The following is a 15,116-nucleotide window of genomic DNA, read 5'->3' as shown; positions in this document are numbered from 1 at the left end:
TTGGAAAAGGAATTAAGGACTCCACAACCATTTCATTCACTGCTAGAAAACAAACAAGATAAAAAAAAGCCATTGACATTTACGTGTCTCGAAAACGTAAAATTAACACAGACTGTCCACCTACATGCTCAGGTAAAATTAGTTGCATTTTTTTAATCATTCAGTAAATAAAATAACTCAAAAATTATTTTTAGATCAAGAACTGCAGGCTTTGTTGAACAAAAAGTCTAAAGGACAGGCTGCAAGAAAACCACCAACATGCAAGACTTGTGGAAACCCAATGAAAGGTCACAAGAAGGTGGATTGTCGTGTAAATAGTTTGTATGTCTTCATCATCTTCAAGGCCGGTGTAGTCGCGGTCATCTGTGTTGGGAAATGTCGAGTGTATCCTTTTGTAGGAGCAACACGGTAGTGGGATGTGTCGTGAGCTGCAAGTGAAATCCCACACCAAACGCACCAGTTGCCTGTATGACACCGCTCGTAAGAACCTGCAAAGATATACATATATAAATTGTCAGCAAATATTTACAGGACCGAAAAGTGTGGTTTACATTTAACGTTTAAAACTTACTCCGCTCTTGTCTTTTGACCTTCTCGAAACACAGAATTATAATTCCTGTGCCCTTTTGTCTTTAATCCCAACGACGCAATTTCCAAAACCCATGCATTTAGACACACGTTGTTAAAACCCGGGTGATCAACAATGAATTTTTGATGGCCTTCGTCTTCATGCTCATACAACTTATCCCTGCACTGACTTATTTCCATAAAAAAGCGACACTCTTCAGGATTCACAATCATGCCGAGGGAACAATTGCCACATTCGCACCTTGCAAACCAGAAAAGGCTTAAATAATGTTTGTTCTGCTGTATATAATTATAACAATTATACATACACTTGCCAAGAAGTGACGTCCACTTGTGCCTCAAAACGTATTCGCAACATATTTTCCAATTGCAGTTCTTCGTACTCAGCTACTTCCTCGGGTGACGCAAGTGGCTCAACACTGTCGTCAAACGGCGCAAAAACGTCAGCGTTCGAATCGCGCGATAGCCCCGAGTTGGCTGTCGAATAAACCGATGATTCTACAGAAGAATCTGACTCGGTCAAAGACGCCGAAACGCTGTTAGATTTGGATGAAATTGACATTTTATATCGTGTATGCCGCACTATACTGGTATAAATACTGCTTTGCTTCCTATAATATTCCCAGTGTGTTATTGTGGAGTGTTGAGACTGTGACGTCACGAGCCATCTCAAAAAGATGAAATAAAGATGGCGGATTTTAATGGCGGATGATGATTTTGGACATTTCCAACACTTATACTGGAGCGGATACTGCTCCATTTCGACTGAAATTTTAAATAAGGGCTATTTTTACAATGGTAAAATCATGTCTAAAAAAATTTACACTTTTTATCACCGATTTTCGTCACAGTGGCGTTTTAAAGAATAAATAGATTTAGTAAAAGGCATACCAAAAAGTTATCTATCTTATGTTTTTCCTGTGTTGTTGTGTCAGTGCGTTATGCCAGAAAAAACATTTGTAAAATTAAATTATGTGATAAAGTAAATGCGTTAGAGTGCGGTTTCCGAACCGGGATTATAAGTACATATAATGGCCGAACTAGTTTATATAGAGTATTGATTGTTGAGTATAGCGTTGTTGAAATCGTTGTAAAATATTAATTGAAAAACCAACGTGTTAGTTGTGAATCAGCGTGTGCAGACAAATTCACTGAACGAATACAATGAATTCTGCGACAACAATGTGTTGTTTTTTTTTACTTACATCGCGTGGTTACAATGACCAGATATATGTTGAATAACTAAAGTATAGACTGGAATTTTTTATCAACCTCTTTAATTAATCAAAGTAAATTGGATGCATTACATTCAACAACTTTTTTCTATTCTAGAGACGAATCCGGTTTCATTTTCCACCTCAGAACGGGCTGAAAAGCAAAACGTTTGCGTTGATATTCTGTTGAAAGAACTAGTGAAACATGCCATAAAAAAGAATTACAATGGACAATAGTATACGTACCAACAGCATTTGTTTCCCGGTGTGCAAAAAAAGTTACAACCATATTCGTTTGGGTTGCAATCTCGATCAAACGGAACACATCGACCAGCAACATCACCACAAATAGGATCATTCGCTTTATCTACGTGATGAAAACATGAATAGTGATGAAAATGAGATGAATAAAAGTCTAAAAATGGGAATGAAGAAATTTTTGGTTTTACCTCAGGTAAGCGAATTTTTTATCCCCACTTTAAAAATTCTAACGTATATAATTATTATATACTTGAGTTATGACCCTCATTCATATAGCTACAAAAATACCTTCGGCAAATTTACGGCCATCAACGTCAGAAAATGCCACAAAAAGTATCAACAAAAGACAAACATTCAGACGAAAATCCATTTTTGGAAAGGAATATAATTATCTAGAAAATAACAATTAAAACATATATTAGATAAAAAACATCAATAAAGGAGAACTGGTTCATTTAAAAATACGTCATACATCTGCTGATTTATTTATCGTAACCTATATAACATTGATTATATTACAGCCGTTTTTTGAAAAGAGAGAACTATAAGGCAGGTTTTATCTTTTTCATGCATAATCTGGCACATATAAGCTTAGTACCTGGTGCATCACCCGTCTGATTTACTAAAAAGACAATGTTGAACACGGATACAATTAAGGCAGGTTGCCTAAAATGTGTCTCCCATGGCTTTGAATATCGCCCTTTGTTAACCGAAAGGCGCATTTTTAATTACTATATATACTATAACGAGATAAAACCATTAAAACCTATGACTTTCGAAGTATAGAGTGAAGGTTTACGCGGGTCGTAAACAATTGATTTATTAAGAACTGCAAACAAAAAACATGCAGGTTTGTAGAATTACAGCGTCAGCCTTACGACGAATTACACAAGTCACAGGAAATTTCCCGCTGTTCCATCGTATTTAAATTTAACTTTTTGCTTTAAATTCCTTTATTATCTTTGGCCTGCGATTCAGCTTTGATCAGTATTAAAAACTCCAAACATTATATAAGACATAAATTTAAGGAAATTTATAGATCGTTGTGGTTTACCTTAATTTGTAGAAATTGTTAACGTGGTTTGTTTTTGAATATCTGCCATACAGACTTGTACATATAGAGGTAAGTGATCACAGATTACTGTGTGTGTAAGTAGCTCTAAGCTCTTTAAAATAATTTCAAACTAAAATTGTGGAATAGTTACATTGAATAGTTGGATCCCTTTGACTTTCAAATAAAAAGCAATTAATCCAGTTTTACCTTCCCAGTATAATCGTTCATGTGCAATTCAAAATTTTGTATAGAAATTGTATGATGGTAAAAACTTGCAGTAAATAATTTAATTTATATCAATTCACCAAGTCAGAACCTTGAAATCAAAGTATAACTAAGCATTCAAACACAAGATTAAGCTTACCTCAGTTTGCAGTCTGCCAACAGTAAAGATTTCAAAACTCGGAGAAACTTTAGTTCGCCAATGACTTAGGGTTGTATGGACCCGAGTATATATGCTATTCGTTTGTCAAAAATGACAAAAATTGTGCAGTTTGACATTTCCGAAAAGGATATAGCTATAAGTATTTTCATCGTTGTGTCGGATGTGAGTGTCTCGACTGTGAATTAACAATATCGATCTGTAACGTTCTTTCTGATGGCGGCCTGGTTGTCGAACATCTACTTTCGGATATGTGTGTCTCGGTTGTAAATTAACAATATCGATCAGTAACGTCCTTTCTGATGGGAACCGTATTTGTCTAAGTACTACGAAAGGCTCTCGACTTTCTCGATTGTAAAAATATGCAAGTAAGTCTGATAGTTCTGCCGGTTTTCCACCGGGCTGAATTTTTCTATCGAACAAAATTTTTTGCTTGATTTCAAATGCGACCGGTGAAAGGGAATCCGCTACGGTTGACTTCTCACAATTGAAAAGAATATTGGAACAAAATTTCGTTTGGTCAAAAAATCCGTGGAAAACCGGCCCAACCTTAAAGATGATGTAAAGTCCGTTCTGAGCATATATTCTGCGCATAACAATGTTTGTTTACGTTGTTTATATAATCTTTACATGACGTATGCGTCGTTATAATTTTCTTATTTTCTTCTCGCTCGACCGGCTGTGATCTGTGACAAATATGCTTATTTTATATTATATTTTGAAGAAAATATTGTTATATTTTGAAGAAAATATAAAGCGAAGCTTGTAAATAAACAGGCCGTTATTTAAAACGTTATATTTTTGTAATTGTAGGACAAGCGAGAAGGTAGCGTCTGTAGCGACGACAAATAGCCTCGCCATTTCGGGCCTCATTTAACAAATAAATTCTTGGAGCATTCCTTTCAGCATAATATTGCTTCTCTCTAGCAGCCTTATGATAAGATAAGTTCTCGTCGTGACTCACAATTCGAGCCTCTTCGCCTTGCGACATAAAATAAAATAATTGTGCTCCCGAACTGCCGTTTGTAATACAACGCGCTAATATCGCATATCATTAACATTCCAAAAGTTTCTCCCCCACTGATGGAATGTGTTGCTGCGCGGAATATATGCGCAGAACGGACTTTACCTCATCTTTAAAAGTGATAGTCTAAGCTGGTTTTTCACTAGGCGGAATTTTTCAACGAAACGAAATTTTTCGCTCGAGTTTCTTTTCAATTGCGAAAATTCGACCGTGGCGGACCCATTCAAATTTATTTTGCAGCGAGTATCGATCAGTAACGTTCATTCCGATGGCGGCCATATTGTCGAAGATCGACGACTTTGTCGGATGTGGGTGTCTCGGTTGTAAATTAACAATATCGATCAGTAACGTCCTTTCTGATGGGATTTCAATTGCGAAAATTCGACCGTGGCGGACCCATTCAAATTTATTTTGCAGCACAATAATGTTCAACCTATTGAAACCCTACAGAGTATTGTAGGCCTAGGTTCCTAATAACCTGTACTTGGCGCGGATAACTATACTTATTACCTGCATAGTTAGAATATATTCATTACGACGATCAGATAAGTTATGTGAGACTTTGATATGTTAAGACTGTACATTTGCATAGATATATATATATATATATATATATATATATATATATATATATATATATATATATATATATATATATATATATATATATATATATATATATATTTATATGCGTGATGTTACAAATATAAACTCTCCAGGGCAAAATCTGCCACTGGGTTGGGAAAACAAAGTCAAAGTAATATTTTTTAAAACGGATTAATATGCGTGATGTTACAAATATGCAATACTGCTAATATTTCGGGTTTTTTCCTTTGCCCCTTTATATATACGCCTTATCATATAGTATATAACTAGAAGCAAGAGCTGGGAATCTCTATTCCCATCCCAGTGAGCACAACGACGTCGATTCAACGTTGAATCGACGTCACCCAGCGACGTCGAAACGACGTCGAAAAAGGTTCGAAAACGCAAATCGAATCGACGTCGATTATTCGACGTCGAGACGACGTCGGGTAATCGACGTCGAATCGACGTCTGCAATTTATGAAATTTCAACGTCGAAACGACATCGAAAATGATTTGAAAACGCAAATCGAATCGACGTTAGATTATTGCCTTAAAAACAACGTCCTTGCATAAGATTTTAGCTAGATTTTGAAATGCATATAAAAAACATACTTGCACTGACTCTATAGTTCAAACAAATTTTATTCAATTTACACCACCTTGCTTAAATCTACAATATACTTGATTTGAAATTAAGAAATCAGATTCGAAAAATTGTCTGGCATTCCTTCATCTCAGATTATGTTTTCTTAAAATCTCGCCTCAAATAGTGCGAGAAGAGTCTCTGAGTATTGTAAAATAAAAAGTAAGTTTTTGGACACTATAGACCACTATGGAATTGGATATTATGTTCAAGTATGTTATCTTTCCCTTCATTCTGAACAATCTTTTCATCATCATTATACACGCAGCAGCAGGAGGGGCATTTACTTGTGATGACAATTTGCGACTTGCGACTTGCTTGGCCAACCTTAAAAGTTGAGATGATATTGTTTACTACATATGTGAACCCTATGTGTGCGCTTACCCCATATATTTGTTATAGGTCTGTGCTAGGCCGTTCGCTAGTTATTTACTATTAGGCTTAAAGCTTAATGATGTAGCACGTCGACACTTCAGTTGAGAAAGGTAACCGGTAAAGGGAGCAGCATAATAAAAATAAGTTTATAACATACGGAACCATAAATTGGGTCTAAATCATCAAAACTAAGTAGCGGATTGAATTGGATTATAAATGCAATTAGTTCTGGCGTCAAATATGGCGATCTTACTGTATATACAAAGTCATATTAGAATGAATAACCCGCGATCACACAACGTTGAAACATAAATTAACAAAATCTAATGAGCAAGTATCGTTATTTGTTTAGCTGAACCATTTTTAAAAGAGAATCAAAGAGTTTGGGCAATGTTTTAAACGTTTAAATTTCAAAATATAATCACGATGTCACGATCGCGTATTCATATCTCGCGATTCATGGCCTTTGTCATGGCAATACACACTGTAAAACTGACTCTCACTAACCTTTACTGCTTTCTTGGATTTATGCGGAAGATATCCAACCATTAAACTGAGAAAATCCTGTGAAAATATCCCGAAATATACAGCTACAATGTTTCATATTCCGTTCGCGACAACATGTTTCAATTTTCAAATGGACGCGCTCAATTCGACCTTCCCGAAATGCACTGCGCGCACTCTACCAACGATGCATGACCGATGTTGCTCCGGGGAGGCCCGAGGTATTTAATAAATAGTCTGTTACATAGAAATTAACTTCTTAAAATCGCAACATTCGTCCTAACTATCTATCACGAATGATATTATTACCATTGCGATCTTTGCAAGCTGGTCCTGTAAAGTTTTTATATAACGTCGAAACAACGTTGAATAAATGTCGCGAAAACGACGTCGAGAATAGGTTGATATATCGACGCTTTAACGACCTGACAAAAACACATCATTACACTACATATATGATGTTCACAACACTTTCCCAATATTGTTGTGAATTCATATACAATTTAAATGCGGCAAACGCAGCAAACTCTAGTTTTACCTGACGTCGAAACAACGTTGAAACAACGTCAGTTTGCGACGTGGATATGACGTCGTGAAATCGACGTCGAAACGAAGTCGATATTGGGTTGATCGACGTCGCGACCAAAATTCAACCATAAATCAACGTCGAAACGACGTCGTGTGCTCACTGGGATCATGTGGCATGTATAGACCCGAGTATAATTATATGTTATCCATTAGTCAAAACTATGAAAAAATCGTGCAGTTTCACACTTTCGAAAAGGATACACGTGTCCATTTCCATCAGATGTGAGTGTCTCAGCTGTATAAATTAGCAATATCGGTCAGTGGCGTTTTTCCGATGGCGGCCATATTGTCGAAAATCGACTTTGTCGGATATGAGTGTCTCGGTTGTAAATTAACAATATCGATCAGTAACGCGTTCATTTCGATGGCGGCCATATTGTCGAAGATCGACAACTTTGTCGGATGTGGGTGTCTCGGCTGTAAATTTACAATATCGATTAGTAACGTCCTTTCTGATGGCAACCGTATTTGTCTAAGTACTACGAAAAGCCATCGAGTTTCCCAATAAGTAAGTCTAATAGTACAGGGTGTTTCAAAAAAAAACGCAACCACTTAAATATGCAATTGAAAATGGCTCTTAATTAATCCTTCATTTAAAATGCTAAAAGTCATTTTAGCTGAACTGTGATGCAAACCCGACCAATATTATACAGGGTGTCCCAAAAAAAACGAAAACTATTGAAATCACTCATTGTTAAAATTTGAATGCCGTGTTCACGAATTTCAGCCCGTGAGGATTTAATGCAACTTATAAAATGCTAAATGCTTTGTGTTGCTAAAGAAAGGGGACACGTCGAAGGTCATGGTCCTTGAGATGCACATTTAAATATTGTTATCCATATTTGTAAATTGTAAATATTGTTAATAAATATAATTTTTGCGAACAAGCAAATTTTACTGCATCATATGCATGCATAAAAATTAGTATGGTAAACATTTATACACCTGTGGGTCCCAACAGAGTGCTTAGGCATTCAAACTCTAACAATTGTATTGTTATGGATGATTTCAATAGTTTTCGGTTTTTTTGGGACACCCTGTAGTATATTCTTGCATATTTAAGTAATAGTTTAATAATATATTCCGCCGGTTTTCCATACTAGGCGGAATTTTTCGATCGAAACGAAATCTTTCCCTCGATTTTCCTCTCAATTGTGACCGGTGAAGGGAATCTGCCACGGTCGAAGTCTCACAATTGACGCCTAATTATGGATTAGAATTATTGCGAAATACATGATGGCACACGCAAACTCGCTCGCGGACAACCACGCTGATATCCAAGACTGATGTAAAAATGCTTTGACAAAGATTGAAGAAAATACGGGAAAGCGCTATAGAACAGGTATATGCATGATCATTCCGCTCAAACATTGGTCATTTTTGCATGTTATACATGCAGCATGCAGATTCAATTAAAAGTACAAAGGTTATTCTTTGTCGGAAGTGCATGATAATGCATAAGAACGTTCAGATAAACACTTCAATGCATCTAAATCATTGCATGGCCTTGCATTATTGCAAAAATTATAGCTAATCATCAAAACTCAAAAATGTTTCATGCGGATCCTATTATCAGACAAACAAATGCAAAATACGTCCTAAAAAAATTATTCAAAATATTAGATGTCATAATTGCTACTTTCAATAAGTACCCGTCTACTTATTCTCCTTCAGGGAGATTTCAATCATTTTACAAGTGTACATATGTTCAATATTTGTTGCGTGATATATTAACAGAAGTTATCGCAATCCAAAAGGCATGGACTATAAAATTAATGTTCCTGCGTGATAATATATAGTATAGATATCCTCGAAATCTGAGGGCCAGCTACTGTTTATGTCAGAGTCAAACTAAATAATAACTCGATATAGATACATAATATATCGGCACCTCCATAATTATTATGGAGCCGAGTTAAGTGTTTTCATGGTGTATATGAACAAATAATTGCCTTGTGCAATTTGATCGAAAAATTTTCCGTTTAAATTCTGTTGAAATTAATGCCATATAAACAACTCGCGCAAATTGCTAAATGTCACTCATATTACTGAGACAAACCAAACGCGGCATGATACCATGAAATTGAAGGAAATCGACGATGGAACACTATAGCTCTGCGAAAAATTTAAAGTCAAGATAGCGGAATATGATATATACTATAGTAAAGGACATATATTCTGTTGTTATACAAGCGCAAATTAATGCCAGACGAAAGACCGACAAAAGCCGGACGCGATCCGCCAACTTGAGGCGTTTTTTCAGTTTTCAAAAACAGCTAACTTTGACTATGTTGTGATATTTTTGGTAATTACTGTTTGTGTGGGCCTGAAGAACTCCCATTAATAGCTAAACGTCACGGTTATGTTTTTTATCAGCCATACCAAATTATGCCGCTAACTAAAAATATTTTCCGTGAACAAGCTTATAAAATTTTCAAATATAGTTAATAAACAAGCTGACATGTAAATTAATATGAAATGCTTGCGCCGTGAAACACCCGTGTAATTTGAACGAATATTAGCTATGAAAATTGGCTGCTCTTTTCATATGCAGCTTTATTAGTGTACATGCAATGAGAAGACATTGTCGGAAATGTTAATGACGTGTGTACCCGCAAAGATTTGTGTTTCAGCACACGTAGGTGTTGGGAAATATGGCTAACGCAGTCAAGTAAAATATGGCGATAAAATGAGCGCCAGCACTTACTATAATCATAGTATATGGACGTTAAGGTAAAAAGGGAAAAAACGTCTATAAAAATAGGAACGGAATTGAAATTTTGTTCACCTAATCACCTTTTCAATAACATTCCCATTCATTTATATATTAGACTGTTTGTTCTCTACAGTGTTTGTATAAGTATTTCTTGTTTTGTTCATGAAGAAAATGTTCTTTAGCAAAAGGAATGGAACAATGACTCGATCACTTTTGCTGTTTTATTGAATTACTGAATATCTTATTACACATAATAACCTAATTAAGTAGATGTAACGTAATTATCCTCTGAGAGGAATTCCTTTATTATCTTATACTACAAGGTTTTCGATGAGCAAAGATATAGCATATGTACTTCCCACATGATGGGAATAAAGATTCTCTGTTCTTGCATGCTCCTAGTAATTCTCTGTTCTTGCTTCTAATTATGGATTATTATATGGGTTAATATATATATATATATATATATATATATATATATATATATATATATATATATATACATACATATAATCCATATAATTGTCCAAATATAATTATATACTTGTCCATATAATGATGTACTTTGATTATAGTGCTAGCGCTGAGTTCATCTAATAATATTTATTTGACTCCATTCGCTATATCTTTGCAGGAGCACACCTCATTAACATTTCCGACGATGTCATTTCATTGTACACTAATAGAGCTGCAGATCAAAAGAGCAGACAAGTTTCATACCCATGCAATATTAATTCGCTCACATTAGACGGGGTTTATAACGTACCGAATAACATTTTTAAAATTTCAAATTCATTTACACGTCAATTCAAACACAACAACTATTTGTAATTTATTTCAGTATTCATTTTATGAGCATGTGGACGGAATCTAAGAGTTTGAAACGGCGCCGATGTTTTTATGTAATTTATTAAATATTGATCCTGTTATCACAGGCAACAGCTTAATGACCACAAATCTCAATCACCCTTTTCAAGTATTAAAATATTGCAATGCAGGTCCAGCTTATTTGCAATGCTTTGTTTGTCTACGACGATCAATTGCAATTGGCAATAAAGTCGGCGAACGGAATAAAACTGCAGAACAGAACTGCATGTATAATATCAGGCATAATGTTTTCACTGTAATTAATTTTTCTGCGCAGATTAAATGGCTTTTCATAACAGGCATCGTACGATTTACTGTACCTGTAGTCAATTTCTTTTTCATTTCTATAATCATTGCGGCGATATACAACTCAATTGTTTTCTGTTCGCCGACCCTAAGACTGCATGATATCCAAAACAAAATATAAAAATACTTTGAGTAAAAGATGAAGAAAATTCGGAAATCCACACTGGGATATATAGGTATGATGTATCGTGCATTATAAAGGCGATTCTCCATTTAATTACGTCCGCTTTGCCCGCGCTGGGGAAGCGCGCTTTGTTTTTCAGACCCGTCACGGTTGCATGGACAGAATTTCAAAAGCCGCTTCGCCCAGGCGGGTGAAGCGAACGGTAATGGAGAATCGCCTTTAGTACTTCTACGGCGTTGTAGTGTTATAACCGTTCAGATAAACGCTTGCATGAACGTATCTATTGCCTAATAACTAATCACAATTCCGCTCGGAGTATTGCTCCCACTTAAACTGTAAAAGTTTATAACTTCATGCAACGTAATACAGGGCAGACAAGTGGGTGATTTCGTTCACCTTTATTACGACTGTGTTTGTTTGCGAAAAAAAATGTAACATCAGCTATTGATCAACATCACATTTAAGTCATTATTTTCAAAATATATAAACTTAGAAAGTTAGGTCTGGTTAGCTTAGGAGATCTTTGTTTGCAATAGGGAGCTCCGTGCATGCATGTTAATTAGCTCGATTAGGAGAGCTTCGTTTGAAATAGGGAGCGATTGCATGTACGTATTTGTAGTAGAATTTCATAGTGTATATGGACGATAAAGGTATAGTTAAAAAACAAATAATTGCAATTATTGTTTGTTTATTTTTGTATGTATTAATTGGTTACGGACTTTCAACTATTCTGCCCAGCTTATCGCCTTTAATAAAGTATTTCCATGTATGTCAAAGTATTTCTCTTCAATAGCGGATTTTTGCTATGTGACGATTTCTTACCTAAAGAAGAGTAGCGCACGGGGCTATATACTATATAAGAGATATTAGGTAGTTTACAATCTACGATGCGGTTAGCTGACGTCGCTATTCAATTATTTTGCTAGAAATTAATTATGCTGGCAGGACTTTGAAATAATCAAATATTTTCTAGCTATCATTGCAGTTCAATATAAGCTGTCAAAAAGCTATCACGTTGCCGCTGCATGCTTTCATGTCATCGAGAGGCCGTGAAAATGCCTCATTTGAAGGCGTCCTAAGAATGATAACGCTGTCTTGGGACCAAAAATTACGCATACCTATATTGTCTTGCGTGTGGTGTTTCGATTTTCAGATTTTTCTTCATCTCATTTTCATTATTATTCAGGCATGTTTTCATCAAGTAGATAAAACGAATCAACCAGGTGGTTCTGACGTTGGTGATCAAAGTGTCGCGCAACAGCGAGGTTCCTTGCCTCGGAGGCTGTTATTCGTGTCGCCTTTTTTGCCCAGACGGGAGAAAATGGTGTTGGTACGTATTTTCTATTGTAATGTTTTTTAATGTTTTCTTTTATGACACATTTCACTAGTTCTTTCAACAGAATATTAACGCAAACGTTTTCCTTTTCAGCCGGTTGTGAGCGCGAAATTTAAAACGAAATTGGTCTCTGGAATAGAAAGAAGTTGTTGAATCGTCACATAACAAAAATCAATTTTTGAACAGAAATACTGTGTCATATATGGGAATACTTTATTAAAGGTGATAAGTTGGACAGAATAGTTGACAAAAGATCAAGTCGTAACCAATATATAAATAAAGTAAAATATAATTAAATTATTACCTTTTAGCCCTACCCCTCCATGCAAATTCGATTGAATTCCAGATCACGGATGCACAAATGTTTCCATGCAGGTTATAGGCGTTGTAATAATACAGTACTGTCCAGAAATAACACTGCGGTTGCGGTTCGGTGGCAGTTCCGTTGCGGTTAGGTCGCGGTTCTGTTGCGGTCGACCGATAGAAACCGCAGACGACTGCAAGGAAAAAATACTTCACATGGTCGTTCGCTTCCGAGCAAAGTATTATGAACAGCTGAGAACGAAAACACAATAAGCAAAGCGAAAAAATGTTGAGAAATGTTTTTCAGACCGAGTTAGACTGAGGTTTAACCTCCGTCTCACCGCGGTTTGACCTCGGCGAGACCTCGGTTTAACAGCCGATTAGACCGAGGTTTGACCTAGCTTAACCGCGGGTTTTGTTAGCCGGTTATTTCTGGACAGTATACTGTGGGTATTATAGAAGGAGTGCCCCTATAAATGGATAAGAGACGAAAAATTCAGTAGAATGATGGAATTGTATAAGGCGTAGCCTATTATCACTAGAAATATACATTCTTATACCGCAAAGCAAATATTAATATACGGAAAGCATTGAAGTAAACACAACACTTATAAGCTTGCACATGAATTGTTTCTTATATACACCGCTTTTTCTTGAATGGTATCCATGTTATTCATAGCTATCTGGCATCCTTTATTTTGTTTCTTCATACATTTTTCACCAATAATTTATAAAACACTTTTACAAAAGAGTTTAGTGAAATGGCAGTTAAATTGCTGCCGTTCTCATTGACTGTAGAAACTTTCTGCCTTTCCACGGTCCATGACATAGAATTTTGACAACTTTGGATTCCGATATGTTCTGTCACAATGCCCGGGTGTAATTCCTAATCTCCGGGCGGAATTAGTTTCCTCGCACGGCGCTGGTAGCAGTGAGTTTAATAACAAAGTTTGATGGGTTATTACTATCGCCTTTTTTATGGATGAGTATTGTACGCGCCTTCTTCCATTCTGATGGTATGGTTTTGGACGACTAGAAATATAGAGCTGCAGATGAAAAGAGCAACCAATTTAGCTATAATATTCGTTCAAATTACACGGGTATTTCAACATGCGTGCATTACATATTAATTTTTACATGTCAGTATACATCAACTATTTAAAAATTTTATAAGCTTGTCGACGGAAAATACTTTTAGTTAGCGGAATATTTTGGTGACAAAAACGTTACGTTTAGCTATTAGTGGGAGTTCTTCGTCTGGCATTAATTTCTGGCTTCTTTAAACAACGATGTTTACCGACATAGCGTGGTGACGGACATATTCGTTAAATAACTCAAATAATTATATAGACTGGAAATTTTTATCAACCCCTTTATTTATCAAAGTAAATTGGAAGCATTACATTAAAATTAATATCCTGTTAATTGTACCATTCCAATCATATTTTCCACCCATGCTACTTACTTGCTTGGGCTGAAAAGGTAAACGTTTGCGTTAATATTATTGTCGAAAGAACCAGTGAAACATATCGTAAACATTAAAAAAGATTACAATAGATAATACGTACCAACAGCAATGATCAAGGATATTTGGACACGAATGCGGACACGAAATAGTGCCATAGGGGCAATGGGCAAGGTTGATCGATACAAATACCACCAAAGTCAAAACAATTAGGTTGATTCGCTTTATCTGCATGATGAAAACATGAATAGTAAAAAAAATGAGCTAAAGAAAAGTCAGAAAAATCTGAATGAAGATACTTTTAGTTCAATCTCTCAAGGGAATTTTTTTATCCCTGCCTAAAAAATTCTTACGCATGCTCTAACTATATGACATTTGCGGCTCCCCTAGCTAATACCCTTATGTTATGACCCCTCCTCCGTCATAGTTAAAAAAAGTACCTTCAACAAATTTACGGCCATCGACGTCAGAAAATAGGAGTGGAAGAAGTCTCGAAGAGGAAAAAGATAAGTCGCGTAGGGCTTAATGTCCTTCGCAATGATTAATTCAAGTCCAAACTCATTACATTGTTTATGAAAATGCAGGGAAAAAGTTCCTACTGCAGAGAAAATCCGTGAAATTTAATATTCACAGAAAACAGAGTTTTGAGTTTGGAAAAACATTTTACATCGCTGTAACGAAGGCGAAACTGTATTTTTGACTCACGGATATTCCGTAGGAATATCAGGAAGTCATTGCTAACGGTCTCGCATTTTTTAGTGCCATTAACTCGACCAAC

The 15,116-nt window shown here is 35.9% G+C and overlaps 3 long non-coding RNA genes across 3 annotated transcripts; 1 reads left to right on the top strand and 2 right to left on the bottom strand.

Annotated features, from left to right (window-relative positions):
• Nucleotides 1–1,842: 1,842 nt before the first annotated feature.
• Nucleotides 1,843–3,568, bottom strand: LOC114533095. Its single transcript, XR_003688027.1, has 4 exons — nucleotides 3,482–3,568; nucleotides 2,352–2,455; nucleotides 2,049–2,169; nucleotides 1,843–1,956 (listed from the first exon to the last, which is right to left on the bottom strand). It is a non-coding gene; the product is annotated as an uncharacterized LOC114533095 (long non-coding RNA).
• Nucleotides 3,569–8,432: 4,864 nt separating this feature from the next.
• On the top strand, nucleotides 8,433–13,452 carry LOC114533100. The gene is made up of 3 exons (XR_003688029.1): nucleotides 8,433–8,563; nucleotides 12,421–12,564; nucleotides 12,664–13,452. It is a non-coding gene; the product is annotated as an uncharacterized LOC114533100 (long non-coding RNA).
• An 813-nt stretch (nucleotides 13,453–14,265) lies between these two features.
• On the bottom strand, nucleotides 14,266–14,844 carry LOC114533101. Its single transcript, XR_003688030.1, has 3 exons — nucleotides 14,779–14,844; nucleotides 14,442–14,566; nucleotides 14,266–14,347 (listed from the first exon to the last, which is right to left on the bottom strand). It is a non-coding gene; the product is annotated as an uncharacterized LOC114533101 (long non-coding RNA).
• Between the last annotated feature and the right edge of the window lie 272 nt (nucleotides 14,845–15,116).

The sequence above is a fragment of the Dendronephthya gigantea genome, unplaced genomic scaffold, assembly GCF_004324835.1.
Source record: "Dendronephthya gigantea isolate DGI-Jeju-01 unplaced genomic scaffold, DenGig_1.0 000085F, whole genome shotgun sequence".
Lineage (NCBI taxonomy): Eukaryota > Metazoa > Cnidaria > Anthozoa > Malacalcyonacea > Nephtheidae > Dendronephthya > Dendronephthya gigantea.
This window is presented reverse-complemented; position numbering and strand designations above follow the sequence as displayed.